The 23,004-nt window shown below is 41.9% G+C and overlaps 1 protein-coding gene across 2 annotated transcripts in view; it reads left to right on the top strand.

The window, feature by feature from the left end:
• The first annotated feature begins 5,177 nt into the window (after positions 1-5,177).
• Positions 5,178-23,004, top strand: part of GUCY1A1 (guanylate cyclase 1 soluble subunit alpha 1) — a 45,349-nt gene continuing 27,522 nt past the window's right edge. Inside the window, exon 1 of one of the 2 annotated variants that reach the window (XM_060278673.1) lies at positions 5,178-5,200. The gene's annotated coding sequence lies outside the window, so the exon portion shown is untranslated. Of the gene's footprint in view, positions 5,201-12,799; positions 12,970-23,004 lie in introns of those variants that run through there. The other variant, XM_035112325.2, reaches the window with a different exon arrangement.

The raw sequence follows: 23,004 nt of genomic DNA on the forward strand, positions 1-23,004 counted from the left end.
TGTCAATGTTTTGAGTGCATCTGCACTTACTTTTCCCCACTTTGAGTAATTACGTCTCATTCTACTCCTGGCAACTGTCTTCCTTCTGTTCCATCCATATGTTGTCATTATTTCTTGTTTGCATCCATTTCTTTCCCCACCACATATAGTGTGTTGGTTCCTTAAGCAGTGGGTTGGAGCCATATAGCAAGGATCTAAGTCCCAGTGATTTCAATGAGCCTTTAGTCTGGACCCAACCAAGTAGTGGCTGGCAGGACAGGGCAGACCATGGTGGGGCAGCATTGCTCAATTGGTTTCCTAATGTGGAGCTCAGTGCTGGTAAATGAGAAGGAGGGACGGGGTAGGTGGGAGGTCAGTGCAGAATGGGGTCAGCACTGGGTGCATGAGTCTAGCTGGAGCAACCCAGTTAGATGGGTGGGGTATTGTTGTTTTTGGATTGTCTCTGTTGCTGTGCCACAGCTGAGCCATCCACGCGCTCCTGATGCTGCACCTGTACTGCACCAACCTCCTTGTCACTTCACAGCTGCATTAGGGAGCCAGGTGAGCAATGATGCTGGATTGTTATATGTGTTGCTCTTTAATAATAATAATAATAATAATAATAACAATAATAACAATAATAACAATAATAATAATAATTTATTTGTACCCCGCCCTCCCCGGCCGGAACTGGGCTCAGAGCGGCTAACATCATACAAATAATACAAATGCACAAAAACAAGCAACCATATAAATAATACAATATGCATAAAAACAAGCAATCGGTCGATTAAAATGCACCCCAGAATTAATTCAAATAAATTAAAATTAATGTTAAAACTGGACAAACGACAATCCTCGGGTTAAACTTGAAAGCTGTGAATACTGACCAGGACCAACTGTTTCCACTAATATTATAAGGGCCTGTGAGCAGGCTGGGAAACCTCCTTCGTGCTTGTTCTTATACAAAGAGAAAATGAGTCAGACTGAACCCTAACCAAAGGCCTGGCGGAACAGCTCCGTCTTGCAGGCCCTGCATGAGGATGTCAAATCTTTGGGGAAGGGAACATTATTACAACGTGTTGTAAGATGGCCTTGAGAAGCAATCCATTGCAGTGATGCAACTGACAATTTCGAAGTGTAAGAATGACTGCCCCAGAACCATCCCCATAAGGAAATTTGGGGGGGGGGGAGAGCAGACATTTCTATTGATCCATTACACACAGCAGCAGCAGCAGCAGCAGCACACAACATCATACTCAATTGATTAGGGTCAATAAGCAGTCATAGATTGCTTCTAGATGGGGGCAATGAATGCATTAATACTGCAAACAGATTGTTTGGATGTTGCCAACGGACCTGTGCTCTGCCATGTTCCCCATCCATTGCACCACTGTTCAGCTGAAACATGGTGTGCAAGTCTTCTAAATAAATACATACTGAAAAGCAGTGCATTTCCATATAACACTTGCCGGGGGGCGGGGGGGGGGGGACACAGCAAAATATAACAACCGAAGTAGCAGTTTTAATCCAGCATCACCAAGAGGAATGCAGATTCCCCAACCCTTTGATAACAATTTACTGCCTGATAGGACTATGATAGGAGAATATGAAGATGCTAAATTTGACAATGGTATTCCAGTCATGAGGGCACTGAAGAAGTCATGCCCGAAATTTTGAAAATGTGTGCGCTGTTCTTTTCCCCCTGAAGAGTTGTTAGGTCTTCTTCCAGTGGTTACAAAAGTGAGTTTAATACTAGAACACAAACTCCATTTTGACACAATTTAATGTAAGTCCATAAAAATGGAATCCCACACAGCTGAGGTCAATGTGCTATTCATATCTGCGGTGAGTTCAAAGAAATGGACCATCTTTCCCAGTACACTGTGTAATATCTGATTCTAAGGCTTCCTGAAGAAAGACTGTTTCTTCAAAATGGTGGGAGGGGGCAGGTAAACACACAAACTCTCTAGAAATAGCTTTATCCATGTTTGGTTATGTATGTTCATAGTCTATAAATAAATCTGCAGCGTATTAGAGGAGACTGGAATAGGCTGGAACTCAAGTAGCACCTTAAGTTTCCTCATAATAAGAAAGGCATTTCTCCACAAAAGTAGCTGGAAGATACACTTCCAAACAGCATAGCTGAAAACAAATTTATATTTGCAGGAGAATCTATTCAGCTTTAGGTTATTCGGTTTCACGAAGAGAACTTCACAGCAGGCTGAGATGATACCGAGATTATAGATAACATCATCCAAGTCAAAAGCAGAAGGATGGTGAATGCAATCCCCAGTGTCCTCGGCGTCGTTTATTTCAATGGCACTCTGTGTGTCTCATATTCCCTAGACTGGATGCATTTGGGGACAAGGCATCATTTTGAATTTTCAAGCGGCATCCGACTCCTTTTGTGTCCCCAATGGTGCTTTGGAATTGTGCTTTGTGAATGACAGCCCCTCTATGCTGCATAACAAAAGACTTCTGAATGCAAGGGGAGCTTCAAAAGCAGTTTGTGTTTTAACAGGCAACAAAGGGAGGGGAGGATTTGCTGTTCAACGAGGGGGGGAGAGGCAAAAGTTCCATTGGTTAAGCAAAAGCCAACTTTTTCTTTATGCGAATCAGAAAGGGAGTAGCCTAAATTAGCACCCTGGATCACAGCACTGACTCACCTGTGTGGGAACTGTCAAAGCAGGCATAAAACAACTTCTATGGAATACAGGAAGTCAGTCTTCCATTGGTCTATCTAGCACAGTCCTGTCTACATCAGCGATCTCCAATCTGGTGTCTCCAGGTATTTTGGACTACAACTCCTATTGTCCCTTTGGCCAAGGTGGCTGAGGCTGAGGTGAGTTGCAATCCAACAACTTTCTGGAGAGCACCAAGCTGGGGAAGGCTGGTCTGCCATGCAGCTCTCTAGGTTCAGGCTACAGTATTTCCCAGCTAAACATGGGAGATGCTAGGGATTGAACCTGGGACCTTCTGCATGCAAAACATGTGATCCACCACTGAGCTATGCTCCCTGCTATTCCCCCAAAAGTTTTCTCCATTCACTTCACTGGATTTTTTTAAAGGGATGATCTCTTGCCTACCAGACACTGTTGGACTCCAGAGTCCATCATTCCCAACCACTGGCCATGCTGGCTGGACTGAAGGGAATGGGGCAATATTGAAGGGTCACACAGAGCCTCCACCTCTGATTTATGGGAGGTATTCCATTTGGATTCTGCCCATGACTATCACTTGTACATTAAGCATTAGATTTCATCTTAAGTAACTAAAAGGCCAGATGACTGAAGCACAACTTCACACACAGCAGTGAGTGCCATAGCAGGTCATCCAGGTCTTTGCACTGTGCAAACCAGCTCTGACACATGTTTATCTAATAAGCTATTTTTAAAGAGTCCACTTCTAGTGATGGGGCCGTTACAACTTCCCTTGCAATTTGTTCCATTTCCTAAATATTTTTATGTTTAGAAAACTCTCTCTTACACTTATCTTTCTTCCTGCAACTTTATCCCACTTCCTCTAGCTAACTCCTCTGTTGCCATGGCGAGTCACTAGCCTCCAAATTTTGTCCATCTGTGAGCTTGAAGACAGCTAGAAGGCCTCCCTTCTGTTCTCAGGACTAAATCTTCCAGAATGCGACATTTCTGTTTAATGTGTCATGACAGATTGCCATATATTAGAAAGTGTTATAATTTTGTTTTCCATTGCCATGGTTATTTTTTCATTTCCTGATGTTTAGTTTCGCATTAGGCTAGGTTATTTGCCCATATGTTGGAAACATAAAGAATAGTTACTTGCCGAAATATCCAGAGCAGGAATGGGGAACCATTTTCAGTCCAAGGGCTATGTTGCTTTCTGAACAAGCTTACAAAGACCACATGCCAGAGGTAGGCAGGGCCAGAGGCAAAGACGGGTAGAGCAACTCATCTGAATTTCACTGTTATGCAGCTGCCTAATTTCTACACATGCTCTAGCCATCATCCAGACAAGAGGTGTTTTCAGAGTTCAATGACACATTGTAGCCAGGAAAGAACACTCAAGGAGAATGCAAAGCAAGGCCAAGGAGATGTGTACCCTGGGGAGAGGAGATATGGCTTGGGGAGAATCACAAGGGCCAGCAAGATGCCTTGGGGGGAGGCTGCATTTTGCCCTCAGTTCCCCATCTCTGATCAGTCACTGAGTTCAGCCTGTACTGAGGTACAGTGAGTTGGATTCCAAGAATGCACATATTCCCATGAAGACTCAAAGTGTGGTGTAGTGGTTTGGATGCTGGACTAGGACTTAGAACACCCATATTCAAATCCACATTTGTCCATGTAGCTCACTTGCATACCCTCCAACATTTCTCCAGTGAAAATAGGTAAAAAGGTAAAGGGACCCCTGACCATTCGGTCCAGTAGTGACCGACTCTGGGGTTGCAGCGCTCATCTCGCTTTATTGGCTGAGGGAACCGGTGTACAGCTTCCAGGTCATGTGGCCAGCATGACAAAGCCGCTTCTGGCAAACCAGAGCAGCACACGGAAATGCTGTTTACCTTCCCACCTATTTATCTACTTGCAGTTTGTGCTTTCAAACTGCTAGGTTGGCAGGAGCTGGGACCGCGCAACGGGAGCTCACCCCATCACGGTGATTCGAACCGCCCACCTTCTGATCGGCAAGCCCTAGGCTCTGTGGTTTAACCCACAGCGCTACCCGCGTCTTATTATTATTATTGTTTATTATTATTATTATTATTATTATTAATTATTATTATTATTATTATTATTATTATTATTATTATTATTATTACCCTGCCCATCTGACTGGCTTGCTCTAGCAACTCTGGGCAGCTTCCAACATATATAAAAACATAATAAAACATTACACATTCAAAACTTACCCAATCCAGGGCTGCCTTCAGATGTCTTCTAAAGGTTGTATAGTTCCTTCTCTCCTGGGCTTGGGGGGGGGGTCACATAACTCTATACCCTCCAACATTTCTCCAATGAAAATAGGGACATCCTAAGGAAAAACAGGACATTCTGGGATTCAATCAGAAACTGGGATGGCTTCTGTAAATCTGGGACTGTCCCTGGAGGACAGGGACACTAGGAGGGTCTGCACTTGGTGACCTTGGCCTGTCACTTTCTTTCAGCCTAACCTGCTTCATAGGTTTGTTCCAAGGATAAGAAGGAAGAAAGTGCCATATATATCAACTTAAGCACCTGCTGGATTGGTAAGTGCCTGCAAACTTGATAAGTGTCTTTTCAGTGATGATTCTGATTTTAGGTATGCTTTCATCAGAAAGGTACAATTTAACACTCTGTGTTTTCAAGTGCCAGGTGGAAAACCTGGCCTTTTGTTGGAAGGCATTTGAATTGGCTGAAGCTATTTGGGTTATTTTCTGCATTGCTGCTGCAGAATTACTGCATCAATGAGTGATTCTATTTTTCAATTTCTTCCGCTGCTATTTGTGTATTTGCTCCTTTTGAAAACATTGTTTACATTCTTAAAGTTGTTTTAAAGTATACATTGGTTGTTTTGAGTTTATCTAAAAGTATTATGGTGTACACAGGAACTGATCTGCTGCAGAGACTTCTCAGCCAGCCCTTTGGTGACTTTTAACACACAAAACCAGGAGCCTGACGAATAGCTTCCAAACAGAAATGTACTTCACTTTAACAACCACCAGTGTAATAGATAAGAAAATGTATCTGGTTAAGGCATACTGGGTCCAAATGCATGTAAAGTCTTCCAACACATTTCATACAAAACCTCCTAATTAGATATTAGCAAAAGCAGTCAAACCCCAATATCTGCTGAACTTTCCTGCTGTTTGCAGAATCTGTATTTTGCTGTGATTAATCAGATTTACAAGAATTTAACCTTTCCTGGACAGTTCGTTCTAGCAGCAATGATGGCTCCTGCAGCACAGCGACAGTGAGGCTGATAGCTTCTTATGCCAGTGTGGAATTGCACCAGATTCTAAGTCACTTCTCTGTCTGCTGCCCACTGCTCAGCATCTGCTGCTTAGGGAAGAACTGGCTCTGAAAATGACTCAGCACCCCAGTCATTGGTTTGGACATGTTTGTTGCAAACAGGAATAGGGACATAGCTCTGGGGCAGAGCATCTGCCTTGTCTGCCAATGGTCCCTGTTTCAATCCCCAGTATCTTCAAGTTAGGCTGGAAGAAACTCCATCCGAAATTCTGAAGAGCCACTGCCAGCCAGTGTAAACACTATTGAGCTAGATGGACCCAGTGGTCTGACTCAGTATAAGGCAGCTTCCTACGCTTTTGAGGGCCTATTATATAACCATGAGTGACGAGTACTAGGTAGGGTGAGCATTGGAGACCCAGCCAGTAAGACATTTGATTGGCATAAGTAAATCTGTAGCGCAAAGACTCTCAATTATCTAGCTTTTAGAGATGTAACACTTTAACCTTTAATTTGGTTTAATCTATTTATTTTGCTTGTACTAAGAAGCCAAAGTGACTTTCAGAATGTCACATTTTTGTACAGATTCGTCTATTTTTGTCTCTTTGGGCGAGAAAGGCTGTCATTTTCCTTTTACGGTTATTGCATGTAATTACAAAAGAATTCACTTTAGAAGTGAGCATTGTCCCAGTTTTAACATTCCTTTTGTTCTAATGCCCTTTACAGTCTGAGTATGCCTGCAGATATCACCCTTATAAAAAGGAGTACTAAGTTCTTCTTATAAGTGAACAGTGTTGTATTCCAAAATTACATTCTAAATTAGAAGATGCATCTTTAATGAGCTATACTTATATTTGCCATGTTGGCTATGACAACCATAGCCATACCATAGCCATACCATAACCATGCTGACCAGGTCCAACGCAGAGACCCACTGCCCCACCCCAGATCGGGCCCTGAATCAATTTGTGGGTAGGGCTAATGATAAAGTAGGGCTTAAACATGCATAACATGCAGCCAAAAATATTTCATGTTTATAAAAATGAGCTAGGACATTCAGATCAGGAATATAAATTGAACAGCTTTGCTTGCTAATTCCTTTCTTAGCTAAGTGGTAATGAAACACGTCCACCTACATAATCTTGCATTTTTAAAATATATTTTCATGCTATTTTTGTCTACTTACTCTCTAGAATAACGCAATTTTATTTAATGAGGACCCTGCATTGCATCCATGATTATGTATGAAAGGACGTCATGCCCAGATTAGCAAATGAAATGCAGAACTTTGGCTGAGTCAAACAAAGTTCTCCAGTCTCAAAGCACCTTCCCTATCCGGTATTTGTTTTAGGGTGCCCAGATTTGCCCTAGGACTCGTTGGTGGCAGCAGTTGTTAAGAAACAGTCTTTGCCAACAGTTTACATTACTAAGTGGGCCTATTAATCAACTACAGCACTGTGAATGTAAAAGCTTAAAAAAAAAAACCCAGAGAAAACAAGGGTAAAAAGAAGTAAATTGTAGGCAGAGACCAGCAACTGGATAATTCCCAAAGGACAGCTCTGGCCCCTTGAGAAGTAACAGGTTTCCTCCGGTTCCGGTTTCCGCCTGCAGGAATGGCGGACCTGTTTTCCATCTCTCTGACCTTCGTAAGGAATTTGGCGGTTGCTAGGGGAGTAAATGGCAACCCCCTACCCTCTCCGGGGGTTACGGAGAGGGGCCGCTGGCCCGCGATGCCCCCAGACCCACTCCGACTGTTTTTGGAGTGGGGGGAGCTTGGGCTGAGCACTTACGAGGGCCAGGACTCCCGGACGCTAATCTGCATGGCGGGGATTTCCATGGTTAAAGAAGATAATTAGGCTTAAATCTATGGACATACTTCAGAAGGAGGGGAAGAAGCGCTGTTTACTGCTGAGAAATTTATGCTGCTGAGGGAGAGGAGTCAAAGACTGTACTGCATCTGGAAGAAGGATTGATGGGGACGGAGCGATAAGGGAAGTGAGTTTTTATTTTTTTTCTTCATATTGTTGCCTCGTACCTTCCCGGACGCGATGTCCTGGCTTGTTTGGAGTGAAAGAGAAGCAAAAGACTGTGTGAGTTGAACTTTATAACTGTTGTTACTGAGCATATTTTTTAAAGATGTGGAGTTGCCGATGAGAAAAGCCCCCCCCCCCTAGTCGGACGGAAGGAGTTCTGGACGCGCTCGGAGGATTTATGAGCTGTGACGCACTTTAAATTGGAGCAGCGACCTGAAGCTAAGTTCAGCTATAGGGCAAGGAGATCCATTAATTTACCAAGAGTTTATGGTTTGATGTTTGGGTCTCCTGCCTGGAAAAGCTGTAAATTCTATAATGATCGTAAATCTTCATGGCTATGAGAGAAAACGAAAGTGATTTGAGCTTTTTAAGATGGCGCTGCTTCGAGCTGCTTCGACGCAACAGGGAGCTCCATTAAGAAGATTTATGGGGAGGCTGGACTGATTAACTCACACAGGGGAAAGAACATCTGTGAAACTTTGTTTGATATTTATCTCAGCAGCTGGGAAACAATCGGATGAAAGTGGAAAACATCTATGTGACTGTAAGGGGAAGATCTGGATTATTATGAACTTGGAGGACGATTTGAACTTTAGAAAAAAGACGGCAGTAGACAGTTGCGAGGAATTCCCAATTTCTTGAAGCATGGGAACCCAAATAAAAAATTCTTTAGATGATTTGGCATAACATTCGGTTTGATTGATATATATATGTGTATAATTTGAAATATTGAATGTGATATAATTGGTTTTAATTGGAAAATTAATAAAAATATTTTTTTTTAAAAAAAAGAGAAGTAACAGGTTTCCTCCTAGCCAACTCAGATGCAGGAGTGATATTAGGAATGTCCTGACAGTGCCGTCTTAAGCATATCTGACGCCCTCCAGCGCCCCCCCCTGCCCGTTTCCCAGTGGGTTGTTATGTGGCGGCCGCAGGCGCTGCAGCGCAGCGCTCCCCTGGCGGCCCTGCGCCACCCAGCCTTGCCATAGGGCCAGCCCTGGGTCCTGAAAACAGGATGTTGGGAAGTAAAGAGGGAAGCTAGCTCACCATTCTCTATTCTCTTCCCTTAAAGGCTCTCCTGTTAACACCATCTGTTGATTAAAGGTTTAAAATAAAATGTATAAGGGTACAGTATTAAGAAAAAGTTTTCTTAATACAAGAAAGAAATAACAGGAGGAAGGCAGAATAAAAATGGTTCATTGTTAAGCATCTAGAAAACACAGGGACAACAACACCATGACATAATTTTACTATGAAGTGCCTACAAAATCTTCTTTGGGTGGGTACCATTTTTTTTTGTATTTTTTTTCCTCAACGAAGTTGGGAGTTGTGGCTATTGTCATTATAAAATATCCGTCTTTGAATTTTGCATGTTTATTGCAAAAGCTGTGTGTGTGTGTGTGTGAGTGTGTTTAAAAAAATCCCATTCCAATCAATGTTGGTGTTTAAGAAGAATTGTCAATGGTAGGCTCATTTGCTATGTTGAAATAATGAATAGAGAAAAATCTGCACACTGCCTCAAAACATGAGACCTGCATCAGGGTCATCCAATTAAATTGATAAGGCAGCAGGTTCAGGAAGGCTAAAGGAAGCAGCTCTTTGCAGAAAGTATAATTACCTATGGGATTCATTGGCAGGGATGGTGTGATGGCTACTGAAATGGGTGGTTTAAATAATAATAAAAATGTTTCAAGTACCTATTAGGTCTGATATCCAGCAATGCAAGCTCCTTGTTTGGATGCATTTTTATTTTTATTTTTGCTATCAGGTGTTTGGTAAAAGCAACACAGAATTCTTGCACTTCCTTGCCATTTGCTTCCGAGTAAGAGGTAAAGGTAAAGGACTCCTGGGCGGTGAAGTCCAGTCATACTTCACTATCAAGTTGCGGCGCTCATCTTGCTTTTCAGGCCAAGGGAACCGGTGTTTGAGCATAGACAGCTTTCCGGGTCATGTGGCCAGCAGGACTAAACCAACTAAACCATGACGGAAGCCAGAGGGCACAGAAACACTGTTTACTTTTCCGCCACAGCGGTACCTAATTATACTTGCACTGGCGTGCTTTCGAACTGCTAGGTTGGCAGGAGCAGGGACAGGGCAACAGGAGCTCACGCCGTCATGGGGATTCAAACTGCCAACCTTCCGATTGGCAAGCCCAAGAGGCTCAGTGGTTTAGACCACGGCACCACCCACATCCCTTGTCTGCTTCTGATTACCAGTTGCTGGGAATCACAAGGGGCGAGAGTGCTACTGCACTCAGGTCCTGCTTGCAGTTTCACCATAGGCATCTGGTTGGCCACTGTGAGACCTGGATGCTGGCCTAGATGGGCCTTGGTCTAATTCATTCCTGGACCACAAACTCCTCCACCCAATAGTAACCCCTTCTTATTTGTATTAGGTTTCAATTAAGATTCAGTTGGTCCCCCCCCCAATTCATTCCTTTGCAACTGCCATCCAACAAAACTTTTTAGAAGTTTCCTTAGGGTGGTTCATTACTGCTTAGCCATGAAGAAGAGTGGAAGACTGGTGCAGAATAATAATTCCCAGCCTAACCTACATCACAGATTGTTGTGAAGATAAGAATGATAAACCATTTTATAAACTACAGTGTATTACAGATGTGATAAATAACACAGCCTCAGATTGAAATAAATGAGTTCAACTTTGAAAGCCGGGGGGGGGGGGAATCTAATCCAAAACAAATCTTTTCTAATAACAACAACAACAATAACAATGACATACAATAATTATAATAATGATGTCAAAATGTTTTTGGCATTTATTACCACTTAAGAACATAAGGTTTTTCATCTGTATAAATCAAAGTAATTTCAAAACTGCAACCAGTCAAATGTTAGTCCAATTAATGATTCAGCTTCCTGAATGAGAAGGGTTTCATCTGTGTTCAATTTGTGTGCATGTATTTACACTGAATGATTTTTTTAATACACACACAGAGGATTTTCCCATAAAGTGAAGAGTGGATCCAGATGTTTTTAAAAGAAAAAGAAAAAAGGAGGCATTTCGTGATCAGCTTCTTGAATATTTGCATTTGTTTGTTTATTCATATGTAGCTAGGGCCAAGCCACAATGCATTATAAAGTTACAAAATACAACATACAAAAGAACATGCTAAAATCCAGAGCAAAATGAGGGCTCAGGGATCAATATAAAAAGGTAGGCACAATTCCCTATTTGTAAAATTCATAAGCCAAAGCATAATGAGGAGTTGGGTGGGTGTGCCAAAACTGGGCTGCTTTTCCAAAGAAGAGGAAACCCAAACTTGTTGCATGCACACAACTCCACTGGAGAAAAGCAGGTACTGGTAAAGATGTACAGAATGATCAGTTTCAAGACACTTATGCATTTTTTTCACTTTAATGACAGCATTTCCTTTCTTACCTGCGTTTGCACCTCTAGCTATATGAATATCAGTATCATAATGCTTGCACTCTGCCCCCCCCCAATATTTACGTCTTATCACATTAATGTGTGTGCACCCATGTGGCATGTGTGCACACTCAGTTCCCCACTTAGGATAAGGAATCCTAAACTGTATCCTACACAAATCAGTTTGACATTTTCATGAGCAGCTGCCCTATTTTTTTTCTTAAAAAGAAAAAGGAAAAAGAGGTATTATCTATATAGGAAGAGAGATTTTCTTGGTAACATTCAAAGGCCTTAGTTACATTTGGTTATCCTTACATGGGGAAAATGTTGGGTGGTAGCCACTTAAAGTTTACTCAGCATATACCATTGAAAATCAGAGGTTTCCACATGCACACTGACTTCTCCATCCTCTATCCATCCAAAAGGGATTTCACATTACAGCCAGTCAAAAACAACTGATGGTGCAGAGCATGAAGTCTTGAGGGCCATATAGACAGGTCTGGAGGGCTCCATTTGGATCTTGGGACTGAGGTTCTCCAATGCTGGTATAACTGCTGATAATGGCAGGCAATTCATGACAGCTTGCACCTCATCTATAGCACCCAATCTGTAGGGTATCTGTAGCATCTCCCCTTCTGCTTCTCCTGAGCATAGTCTTTATTGCAGGTGTTTGACAATGGCTGTGGCAGGCCACTCCCGGCTCAGAAGCAAGTTTCTGGCATGATGCCAAGTTGAAAAGGTCCATATAACTTGAAGAGATGGATTAACGGGGCTGTCCTTCTCATTACATAGGCTAAGGCAGTGGATGCTGGGGGTGGAGGTGGGGGAGGAACGCAGACTGGAGGAATGGAAGAGTTCCCAGTGGCATCCAGGTATGTTTATCTGTTTGGGGCAAGTGACATATGATGCAGTGTGGTGTAGTGGTTTGAGTGCTGGACTAGGACCTGGGAGACCAGGGTTCAAATCCTTGCTTAATCATGAAACTCGCTGGGTGACCTTGGTTCAGTCACTCATTCACTCTCAGCCCGACCTACCTCACAGGGTTGTTATGAAGATAAAATGAGGAAGACGACGGGTGCCACCACCTTGAGCTCCTTGGTGGAAAGATGGGATAGAAATTCAATAATAATAGTAATAGTGAAGGTGTTTGAAGTTAACGCCCAACCATTCTAGAATAAGGGGGAAGGCTTTACGTGGCAGCCAAGAACCTATCCGTGTTTGTATTTAATCGGCAATTGAACACAGCAGAACCCAAGATGATGGGAAGTCATTAATCTTAAAATGTGCCACCGAATGAGTGCCTCGCTCTTTCTTCTCCCCCCCTCCCCCCGCACCTTGCTATCTTTCCTCCTTTTGTGTCGCTTCGGCTGTCCCCCCCCCCCACTCCGCTCCTTCCGCGGCGGCTCTTCCGATTGGGCGCCCAAGAAAGCACCTCCTCGCTTGGAGCGAGAGGCCGGGGAGGGGCCAGAAGAAGCGGCTGAAGCCAGCTGTCCAAGCGCACGTTTCCAACATGAGTTCGCCGGGGAGAGGCTGTCGAGCTGGGAAGGCGAGCGGCGCTTTTTCCTCAGGCACCGCCGCCGCCGAAGCAGCAGCAGTCGCCTGCCGCGCGAGCGCCGGGCGAAGCAAAAGGGGAGAAGCAGCGCGACGGGGTGAGTGGAGGAGGCGAGCGCCACAAAGCAGGCGGCAACGGGGCGAGCGCGCGGCGGTGGGGCTGCTCGGATCGGCGGCGCTGGTGCGCGCGCGCGCGCGCGCGGCCACCTCTAGCCGAGGCGTCGAGTAGAAAAACGTCTCGTCTCAGCCAGCCGGGGCAAATGGGGACCCTGGACAGCGCTAGGGCGCGGAGGGGAGGGGCTGGCGCTGCCTGGCGCGCCGGCCGGGGTGTGGCCCTCTCTCGCCCTTCTTCGCCTGCTCAAGCGGTGCCTGCGCCGCTCCCTCGGTCTAGCGCCCAACCTTAACCGGGCGCTACCACTTCCCTTCTACTTCTGCCCTAAATTGCTTCGCGAATGCCTTTCTCTGGACATGGTCCACTTAAGGCAGGTGATGGGGGAGCGAGGGGTATTGTTGCCGTTTCCCTCACCTTCCTATGCGCACCATTCCTTTAGTGCCCCCCCCCCACGCGGTTGGTGGTTTGGAAGCTCCGCAAAGTCATGCCAATAGCAAAGCGGGTTCCTCAGGCAGGACTCCTCTCCGGACCTCCCCGCCCTCTCCAGACGGGCCGCTCTCTCCTTTCCCGCCCTGCTGCTGCGAGGCAGGTTCTGCGCCCGGCGAGAGGCTCGCGCGCTCCGAAGGAAACCGGAGCCGCCGCGGGAGCCTGCGGGCCCCGCCTTCCCCTCGGCGCGCCCGTCCCGCTCTCGCTCTGCCTGGTTCCCACGCTCTGGCCTCGGGAACGCGGCAGAGGGTGAAGCGTCCCGGGTCAGGGCAGCAGGGTCAGGACGAGCTCCGGACTTCCAGGCACCGGCAGCGGGGCAGGTTCGTGGGAAAAGGCGGAGCGAGCTGCTTCCACCCTCACCCTGTCAGTAGCTGGAGGGAAGGTCGCTGCCGAGGCCGGGCCGGCCTTTCCTTGGGCCGAGTCAAGAGTTGTCCTCAGCGCCCCGAAAAGCAGCTCGCATGCTGTGCAAATACTTGCTTAGGCTGGATAGCTGCTTCTTTAAATGTTATTTGTTCGTTATTGTTTCATAACAAGATTTGCTCGGCGCTTTACAACTCTAACGGTTCTCAAAGCAGTTTGCAAGGATCTGTTGCATTTTTTATAAACAAACAAACAAACAAATCATAACTCCCCTTTCTTCCAACGTCAGGATACTGTCCGAGGTTCTTCGCCCCCTTTTAGCTTCACAGTTGTCACTTTGAGATCAAGGCCAAAATCCCCACTCAGCCATGAAGCTCATTGAGTGACCTTAGGCCATCAAGTCTTTCGGCACAGCCTACCTCGCAGGGCTATTGTGAAGATAAGATAGGTAGGTAGCTGTGTTGGTCTGCGTAGACAAAACAAAATAAAAAAAGAAGTGTGCATGCACACAAAAGCTCATACCAATAATAAACTTAGTTGGTCTCTAAGGTGCTACTGGAAGGATTATTTTTTATTTTGTCTCTCTTGTTATCAATTAAAATAAGGAAACTAAAACTAGAATCAGTAGTTAACAGAAACAAGGAGGAAAACAGCAGATGAAACCTTGGTATAGTGTCAAATGATCAGGAAAAATTAATCTGAAATGACACAACCCAAAATAAGGCATTTATTCCTGTTAGAGAAGAAAGAAGGAAATGTACTAGCTCATTTTCATGGGAGGAGGAGAATGTCACTGCTTTGGCACCAACACTATCTCTGGTCTGTGGAAAACTGTATCTGTAGATTTTTGTGCATCAAGCCCAACCAGGCCAAGGCTGGTTTTTTCCTGGTTATTTGGCCATTGTATCTGAGTATGCAAAATAAACAAAACAAAACTCCAGTACCCAGTTGCTTCACTATTACCACCTTTCTTGGAGATAGCTCTAAAGTAGTTGCACAGGCTGCATCTTAGAGTGCAAGTCTGGCTGATTTCAGACATTAATTTATTGATACTTGCTTCACATTCTATAAAGAAACATCCTCCTCCCCCATCCCAACTCTTGAAATGTTGAACATGATGTAGGTGTAGGCTATATGGCAAAATGCTGCTTGTTTTAACTCTCCTTTCTTGTCCTTATGAATTCTTTGCGTCGGTCTCATCTACATTACTTCCAGCAAGTTTAGAAAATAAGTTCTTATTTTAAAACCAACTGGACTAATTGGTGCCATGCTATCGTATGCTCTGCGCTTTGGAAATGTCTATTGAAAGCAGAGTTAAAGTAGAATTAATCTCTACAGGTTAGAAATATATTATTTTTCTGGTTTATGATTGAGCACTTGGGGACAGTATTTTAATGTTTATCAAAGGCTCCATTGTTGAATCTGCTGTTTCTGCCTTTTGAGATCATGGTTGTGAAGCGAAAGCTAAGAACTGTTTAAAAAGTTGGCTAAGCCTAAACTGTTTAAAAGTTGAAAGTTTCTTTGTTTCTTAGCAAATTTGCCCCTTTTCTAATCCAGTATGAAAACATGCAACTAACATATGAATAATAATAAAAATTAGTATGGTTTCTATTAATTATCTAACTGTATTATTGAGTGGTTGGAATTTAGGTGGCACTTTAAAGACTTCACAGCACAGCTCTTTGCATCTTTACTCAGAAGTGAGTCCTGCTAAGTTCAATGGGACTTACTCCCAGGTAAATGGGTATAGGACTGCAGCCTAACATATTTACTGTGGCATAAGTTTTCATGTCCCTGTTTTGTCAGGTGCATCTGACAGAAATGGATTCTGGTCCACAAAAGCCTATGCCAGAATGTATTTGATAAATTTTAAGAAACCACCAGAAACTTTGTGACTTTATTATACTTCCTTATGGGTTGTAATTTGCCACCTACTTGTTGTTGGCATCCATCTGTCTCAAGAGGCAATGGGTTGCACCTCCTGGGAGCCTGGGCAGTGTGTTTGGAGGTCCATCCGGCAACTCCTGCAGTCAAGCTGATGCCAAATGTATTGCTCTGCTTTTGTTTGACCACATCATTGAGGTCAAGAGTGGGGGTTCTTGTCGTCTGGGCCACCTACTGCATGTGTTTTATTCTACTAACTTTAGACAGTACATTGTGTAATACCAGAACAATGTATGGTAGTAAGTGAGGTTAATAAGGATTATTTCATGATACATCTTTATGCAGTCACAAAAGAAGGTTTTATTATTTAGCTCCCTATCTCACTGGTTAAGGAAAAATGAGTATACTACAACAATTAACGCTGTTGTCAATATATATTTTTGGGGGGGGGGAAGGCAACAGTTTTGTTAATGGACGGCTAAGATCAGTTTCAAGGGTATGTAATTTATTGAAGGATTTGCATGTCAGGTCCAAAATAAAAATGTGGATGTGCAGAGTACAGTTTGTAATGTGTTTTGTTTTGTTTTTTTAAAATCCAGACAGTCTGGATAAGGGGTTTATGGTTATGCTTCCTACTGTTTGAGTTCATAGAATATTGTGAATTCTGCATTTTTAATGTTATGAGATCAACACACTCAAAATGCAGCCTGACCTTTGAGTGAATAACTACCACCACCACACTTTGGGTTGGTACTTGATTAGAATAATTAAACAGATCAAACCTGAAATGTTGCAAGTTCAAGTATATGTCTGTGGAATTCACTGCTGTGGATTCTGATGTGAGTTTTGAATACCTAATGGATCGTTCAACCTTTGTTGACATAAAACTGTCAGTAGTAATTACAGTTTTGTAATTGGATTGTTTTGTATATTTTTAAAAATTAATTATCTTGGGACACTTTGTTTAAAAGGTAACATGCATTTCTTTGATAAATGATTGAATAGTAGTTTTGTGGAAAATACAGAGGAGTGGTATGAATAAATTAAAAAACAAAACAAATCAGAAGGTGCTGCCTTCATATTGCAGTTCCTAGATTGGTGATGACAACAACTCTGATAGGGGTGGCAGCTACTGGAAAATATGGCTTCTTATATAATAAAACTAATATTTGTTTGAAATGGTTACATTGGCCAGTATACTTTTTATGCCATTAAGGAGAAGTCATATATTGTTTTCACTGCTATCAAAAAGTAGTGAAACAGTCAATTTGTCTTCAATTTTTTATCAAAAGGTAGGGAATGAAATCTTGTTCCTATGTGTATTGCTGTGATTCTGGAGCTGAGATTAGGCTTTATTATACTCTGTCAATCATGAGTAGACCAGATAGGCTGCTAGATTAAAGACAGGCAGAGATACCCCAATCAGCTCAATTGATCATTATCTCTAAATAGAAGAGCAGTCAGAAGATTCCTTTCACTCTACAGTTGGGAAGGAGAAGAAACAAAGCGGAAAAGGTCACTAAATGATAATAGCCAGATAATTATTTTGGTGCTCCCCCGCTGACATTGCAGTAGACTAGAGTGTAAAGCTGACATTGCAGTAGACTAGAGTGTAATGCCGTTGTTGAGCAGTTATTCAAAATATTTTTATACTGAGTAATTATTTTTATTTATCAGTTTATCAGCTATATGAACTCCTTTGAGGTAATCCATGAAGTACACAATTCTGCTCCTGTGGCACAAACATTTGTTAGATTGCTATTTAATAACAATAGGTACATTTCTTTATTTTCATTTGTCTTGCCTTCTTTTCCCTTGGCCCCATATGATGCAGTCTCCATCACGAAGAAACAAAGTTGATAACTGGGTTTATTAAACCTTATAATGCTTTGGAGGGCATTGTTTGGAACCTCAAAGCTGCAACAACCCACCAAGCAAAAAAAAAACAAAAACCTGTTTGCTTGGAAGTCATACCCCACTGAAATAAACAGGGCTTAGGGCCAATTCACACCAGTAGGTAGGCTCCACACAGGGCTAGATTCCACACATAAAGTAGAACGAGCCTCAGTCTTGTGTATGTTCCCTGCAAAACATATATATATATATATATATATATATATATATATATATATATATATATATATATGATACAGAATATATGTAGGATTTAGGATTGTATGTTTAGGATTGCGTCCCTGAGGGAGCAAGCTAATCATAACCGACTATCGGCTGAACCAATCTTGCAAAATGTTCTGCCAAAAAAAAAAAAAAGAGCAACATATTTCATGGATATAACCTTTCTTGCCTTCTGTGTAGAGAGAGAATAAATCAAAGTGGAGGCCCATGTACCTTTCTCAGATGTTGTTGTAGAGGTCTCTTTCATCGCTCAGGGTTTACAGCTGCTAAGTGCTTCTGTTGCAGCAATCACATTGGGCAGCAGCTGAAACCATGTCTTTAACCTGAGTTTCCCACCCTCTTTCTTTCTTGTGCAACTATGGATTTTCTCACCTCAAATGCATACGGGTATTGAAATAAATCTGTTGACTTTTACAGCTTCCTGCGAGTATGAAGACAGAACATGTAGGGAATTACAGTAGTTAAGTATCGTTTTGAATTTTTTGAATGGTTTAAAACCAACAAGAGTTCAATATAATTCATCTGAGTTCCACTTTATGTTTATTTTAGTAGAGTAGTAGGGGAGCGTGGATAGGCATGGAATGGATATGAAAGGTTAAGAGAATAATGGCTTTATGTTTCTGTATATTACAAGTCAGGGATAATACACATAAACAGTTTTTGGAAGGGCAGATTTATCACTTGTATTGCTATATCCTTTGAACACAGTCCAGCCCATATAGTAATTAGGTCACTTGTAACATGGAGAATCTTGGAGAATAATTTGGTTTGTTTATGTGTGGGTGGATATGAATGGGGCTAAGTATCATTTCTTAGGTCCTTCTGTTCAAAGTGCCCAGGGTCCCAGACATGCCAGCTCGAAAGTGATTGCTTAAATAACATTAATTCTATAAATATGCAAGAAAAATGTTGCAATAATGAATTTATTACATTGATAGAATTTGGATGGAAATTTCCATTTGCCCAGTTTTTTTAAATGTTTTAGACAGCACTCCCTAAATGCTATGAAATACAGTTCACAAAAAGGTTAGTTATGTTAATCTTTATTGCTTTTCCCATGAATTCAAGGAGGTTAATGGCACTGCAATAAATATGCTACCTTTTACAAAGCTTGGACATACTCAGCCACTACTGATCCTTACTAAACTAGACTAGGTCTTCCAGATGTTTGGAATGCAAGTTATATCTATACCTCTCAGGGTGGGGTCTGAGATCAGCACCCCTGCCCCGCCACGCCCAGGGAATGTATCACCAAGTAGGGATGGACATCTGGTCATGTCAATTTTGCATGTGTTTATTCATGAGTCTGTTCTGCCCCATTCGTGCATCAGTCTGCATTTTTTTTAAAAGTCCATAGAAAAATGTATTTAGATATGCACTTTATAAAATATATATTTAAATGCTTATTCTATCTCAATGTGCACATTTCTTGACATATTGTATCACAAAAATGTATACTTTTTTGCATTTTGGTGCATTTTTAAAGCTGAGAACTATGTTAGCTATTTCAGAGAAGCATGAAATCCAGTAGATAATTACATTCTGATCTGTGCATTAGTCCAGAAGGTGTAAGTTAGGTCAGTTTGCTTAAAAGTGTGACCTGAACGAAATTCTTCACCCTCTGTACTGCCAAGAAAGGGGGTGAAAGAAACACTTTTGAATTTAGACAAAGAGAGATACAGTTGCCTTGTTTTTGGACTTGACTGGTATAAGCCTTAGGGATGTCCTGTTGCTTTTGACAATTGATGCCTGTTTATAAACTTGCTTCCCATTCAACACAACTTGTTTGTTTGAAGATAACCAGAGCATACAAAAGCAGTACAAATCTCCAGGACTCTTTCCTCACAAGGACACTGACCCTGTGAAAGGCTATTCCCTGGCATTTTCTGTGGCTTGGGAAAGTGGGCAACATGAAACACTATTGTGTAATATGAAAACACAAAACTTTTTCACCCAAAAGCTTCACAGTATCAGTGAATTGTGTCGCCTTTCCGTGGAAGAGAATTACAATATTTCAAGTAACCAATGGACCAGTGCTACTAAGTTAGTAAATAAATTGGAGAAGCTTGTTCACATTTATTTATTAGCCTGCCTCCCCCACCCCCACCCCGACAGGGACTAAATTCAGCTTACAGATAAAATAGGAACAGCTAAAAACATAACTAATGAGAAATATTTAACCACAAATTTAATATATTTAGTTCATTTAAAAATACTGTGGCTTATGGAAGGAATGTTTTTTGGTCTCAGTGTCAGATGAAAAATGGGGAAACCATTGTACACGTTAAGCTCTACTTGGTTGGTTAAGCTTCGTTAGGAAAATTCAGAAATTGGATGGTTTCTTTTCCATCAGTTTTGATCTTCTCCATTGATCCCTTGATATCATCCTTGAAGCTGTTTGAGTGAGATGAAGTTGGTGTCAAAAAGGTGAATTAAAGGTCTGTGAAACGTTAAGACAATTTGCCAAGGTGACATTAGAGTCATTTTAGATGACTTAGAAAAAGATGAGTCTGGGGGGTTTCCTCTAGTTTTTAAAGTTTAGCTATCCAGTGAGTCTTATAATTGCTGGCCTAGTTCCAAATCAAGCTGAAGGGAGTTAGCAGTCTCTACTGACTACAATAATGTTTTGCACGTCTATTCTAGAATGACAAACACAAAGATAAAAATTAGAAAAATCACAGGATGGGTGAGATTCTAAAGAAACACACCAGAAAATCCAGCAGAAAGGTTACACTGTGTGTGTGTTTGTTACATGGAAGGGGGCTGGGTAGAGGCCAAACAGACTAGAATTTGATTAAAATGTCAGTTAGTTAAAAGTGTTATTTATAATCAAAGCAATTTATGCTAGTTGGCATGATGATGAGTTCCAACAGTTAATATGCTGTACTTTCCCTTTTTTCTTAGTGTACTGAAACAGCTCAAAATGAACCTGATAGCACAGATACTATGTCAGGATTTCTAAATGTATTTCATCCACAATTTACATAAATATAACATTGAGGAGTACAGTATTCAAATGTGCAATCCCTCCACATATAGTCTGAAATGGTACAGTTTTCAAGAGTGCTATGTCAAAAGATCATTCTGAATAGGACAATATGCTTTCAGAGTAGTAAGTCTTTTGCAGTAGAAACAACAGTCTTGTGGCAGCTTGAAAACTATCAAATGCATTACATTGTTATGTGCATGTGGAGTGGCTGGTTCAATGAGACATACACACACAAGCTTCTTAAGTGGTATGACAATGTTATGAAATAATAGGATGGGTTGTTGTTTCTTTTTTTAAAAAAATGAACAAATCTACATGGCAATGTAGAAGGCATGGCACCACTAATTCATCACCTCAAGTAAAAACCCAAAATGTTCATGATTGTTCATGTGTACCCAGTAAACAGGAGCATTTCGAGCTCAACGAAGGGTTATAAAAGAGTTAATGCTTGCATTGAGTCAAAAGCACATTGATTGTCTAGAGGCCTAGACAAAGCAAATAGTAATTAAATAATCTCTTTCCAAGCCAAAGGCTTCCAGTGACCTAGAGATGATTAATATAGTTAATATGCCCTTCAGGAAAGAAAGGGGTTGCTAAATATATGTTTCAAATAGACACATTTAGCATCAGTCAGTCCAGTGCAATGTAGTTCAGTCTGGTGATATCCTTTCCCCCTACAAGTCTTGGCTGGGGTGGGGTGGGGGGGAAGAAAGTGCTTTGTAATGCAAAAGACAACAAAGATAGATGAGAGAGTTAGGCAAGATGTCAATCGTGGCTTTTTATTTCCATAAGTACTGCTTATAACCTCTAGTATATGAAAACTGTACATATACAGTTGGGGATGTGAAGAAGGATGTTCAGTTTTGTACATGCATTGTTGCTCACAGTGAGTGCATAATGTGTGTGTGTGTGTGTGTGTGTGTGAAAACTTCAATAAAACATTAAGTAGGAAAAAAGACAACAAAGTGGACTGAATGAAAAAAGAAAAGGAAGGAGCTACTATAAAGTACAAACTGTATACAATGCATTAGTCATATGGAAGGGAATACCTGTTGCCCCCCCCCAAAGCATTGGAACTATATGGGTGTAGCAACATGCTTTGTGGTAGAAAAGTAAGAAAACTGATTGAGTATATATTGGAAAATTGTTCTGCATGGTTATCTTTTTTTAAAAGGGATGTAACAGTTGTTTAGATGGGAGAGGATTTATTTTGATCCTGTAAATCTGCTTTCCTGTTATGGAACAAACACTGACCTTCTCCACAAAAGCTAAAACTGTATTCTGTGTCTGGCACAGCCTGTATGACACCGGCAGCTCTAGTGAGACAAAATGGCTTGTAAAAAGCTGGTTTTTTATACTATTGATCCATGTAGCCTGTTATCCTCTCCACTGATTAGCAGTGGTGCTCTAGGGTGTCAGAAAAAAGGTCTTTCTCATCTCTGCTACCCAAGATCCTTTTTAACTGGAGATGCTAGGAACCAAACATGGCTTTTGTGCATGCAAGGCATGTGCTTTACTGAACCACAGCCCAGGGTGCATCCAACGAGGTTCTTCTATGTTGGAGTGGGAGACTACGACAATGATGGTGGCTGCTGGCAGCTGTACTGTGCTAAGCTGAAGTTTGTGTTCAATTAATAATGATATAATACTTTATTATTTGTACCCCGCCCATCTGGCTTGAGTTTCCCCGGCCACTCTGGGGAGTGGCTCTCTTCAAAGTGTAGATTGTGAAATTGCACAAGTTCTAGGATCCTTGTGCTTCATCCTATTAGTTCTAGTGCAGAAGTCTTCCAATACTGGATTGCTAGGCTCTGCTTGTAAACAATTATTTGCAAGAAACTTGAGCATATTCCTTGGGTTTAAGAAAACATTTTTTTTTCTGTTGAAATTAGTAAGAACAAATAATTGTAAATCAAAATACTTCACCTTTTACCTAAACTGAGAAGTGAATTGTGCTCATTTGTATATTTAGTGCTTGAAAAGCAATGCACACTGATGCAATTCATTTCATTCATTTCTAAAATCTTTATGCTGCCCTTTGATGGTTTATAAAAGGAAAACAGTATCAAGAAGAATCAAAGCCTCATTATAGCTTTATACACTGAACACTGCAATCATATACATGTCTTATCAGAAGTAAATATTGCTGAATTCTATGGTCCTTAC

This window comes from Zootoca vivipara, chromosome 9, assembly GCF_963506605.1.
Source record: "Zootoca vivipara chromosome 9, rZooViv1.1, whole genome shotgun sequence".
Lineage (NCBI taxonomy): Eukaryota > Metazoa > Chordata > Lepidosauria > Squamata > Lacertidae > Zootoca > Zootoca vivipara.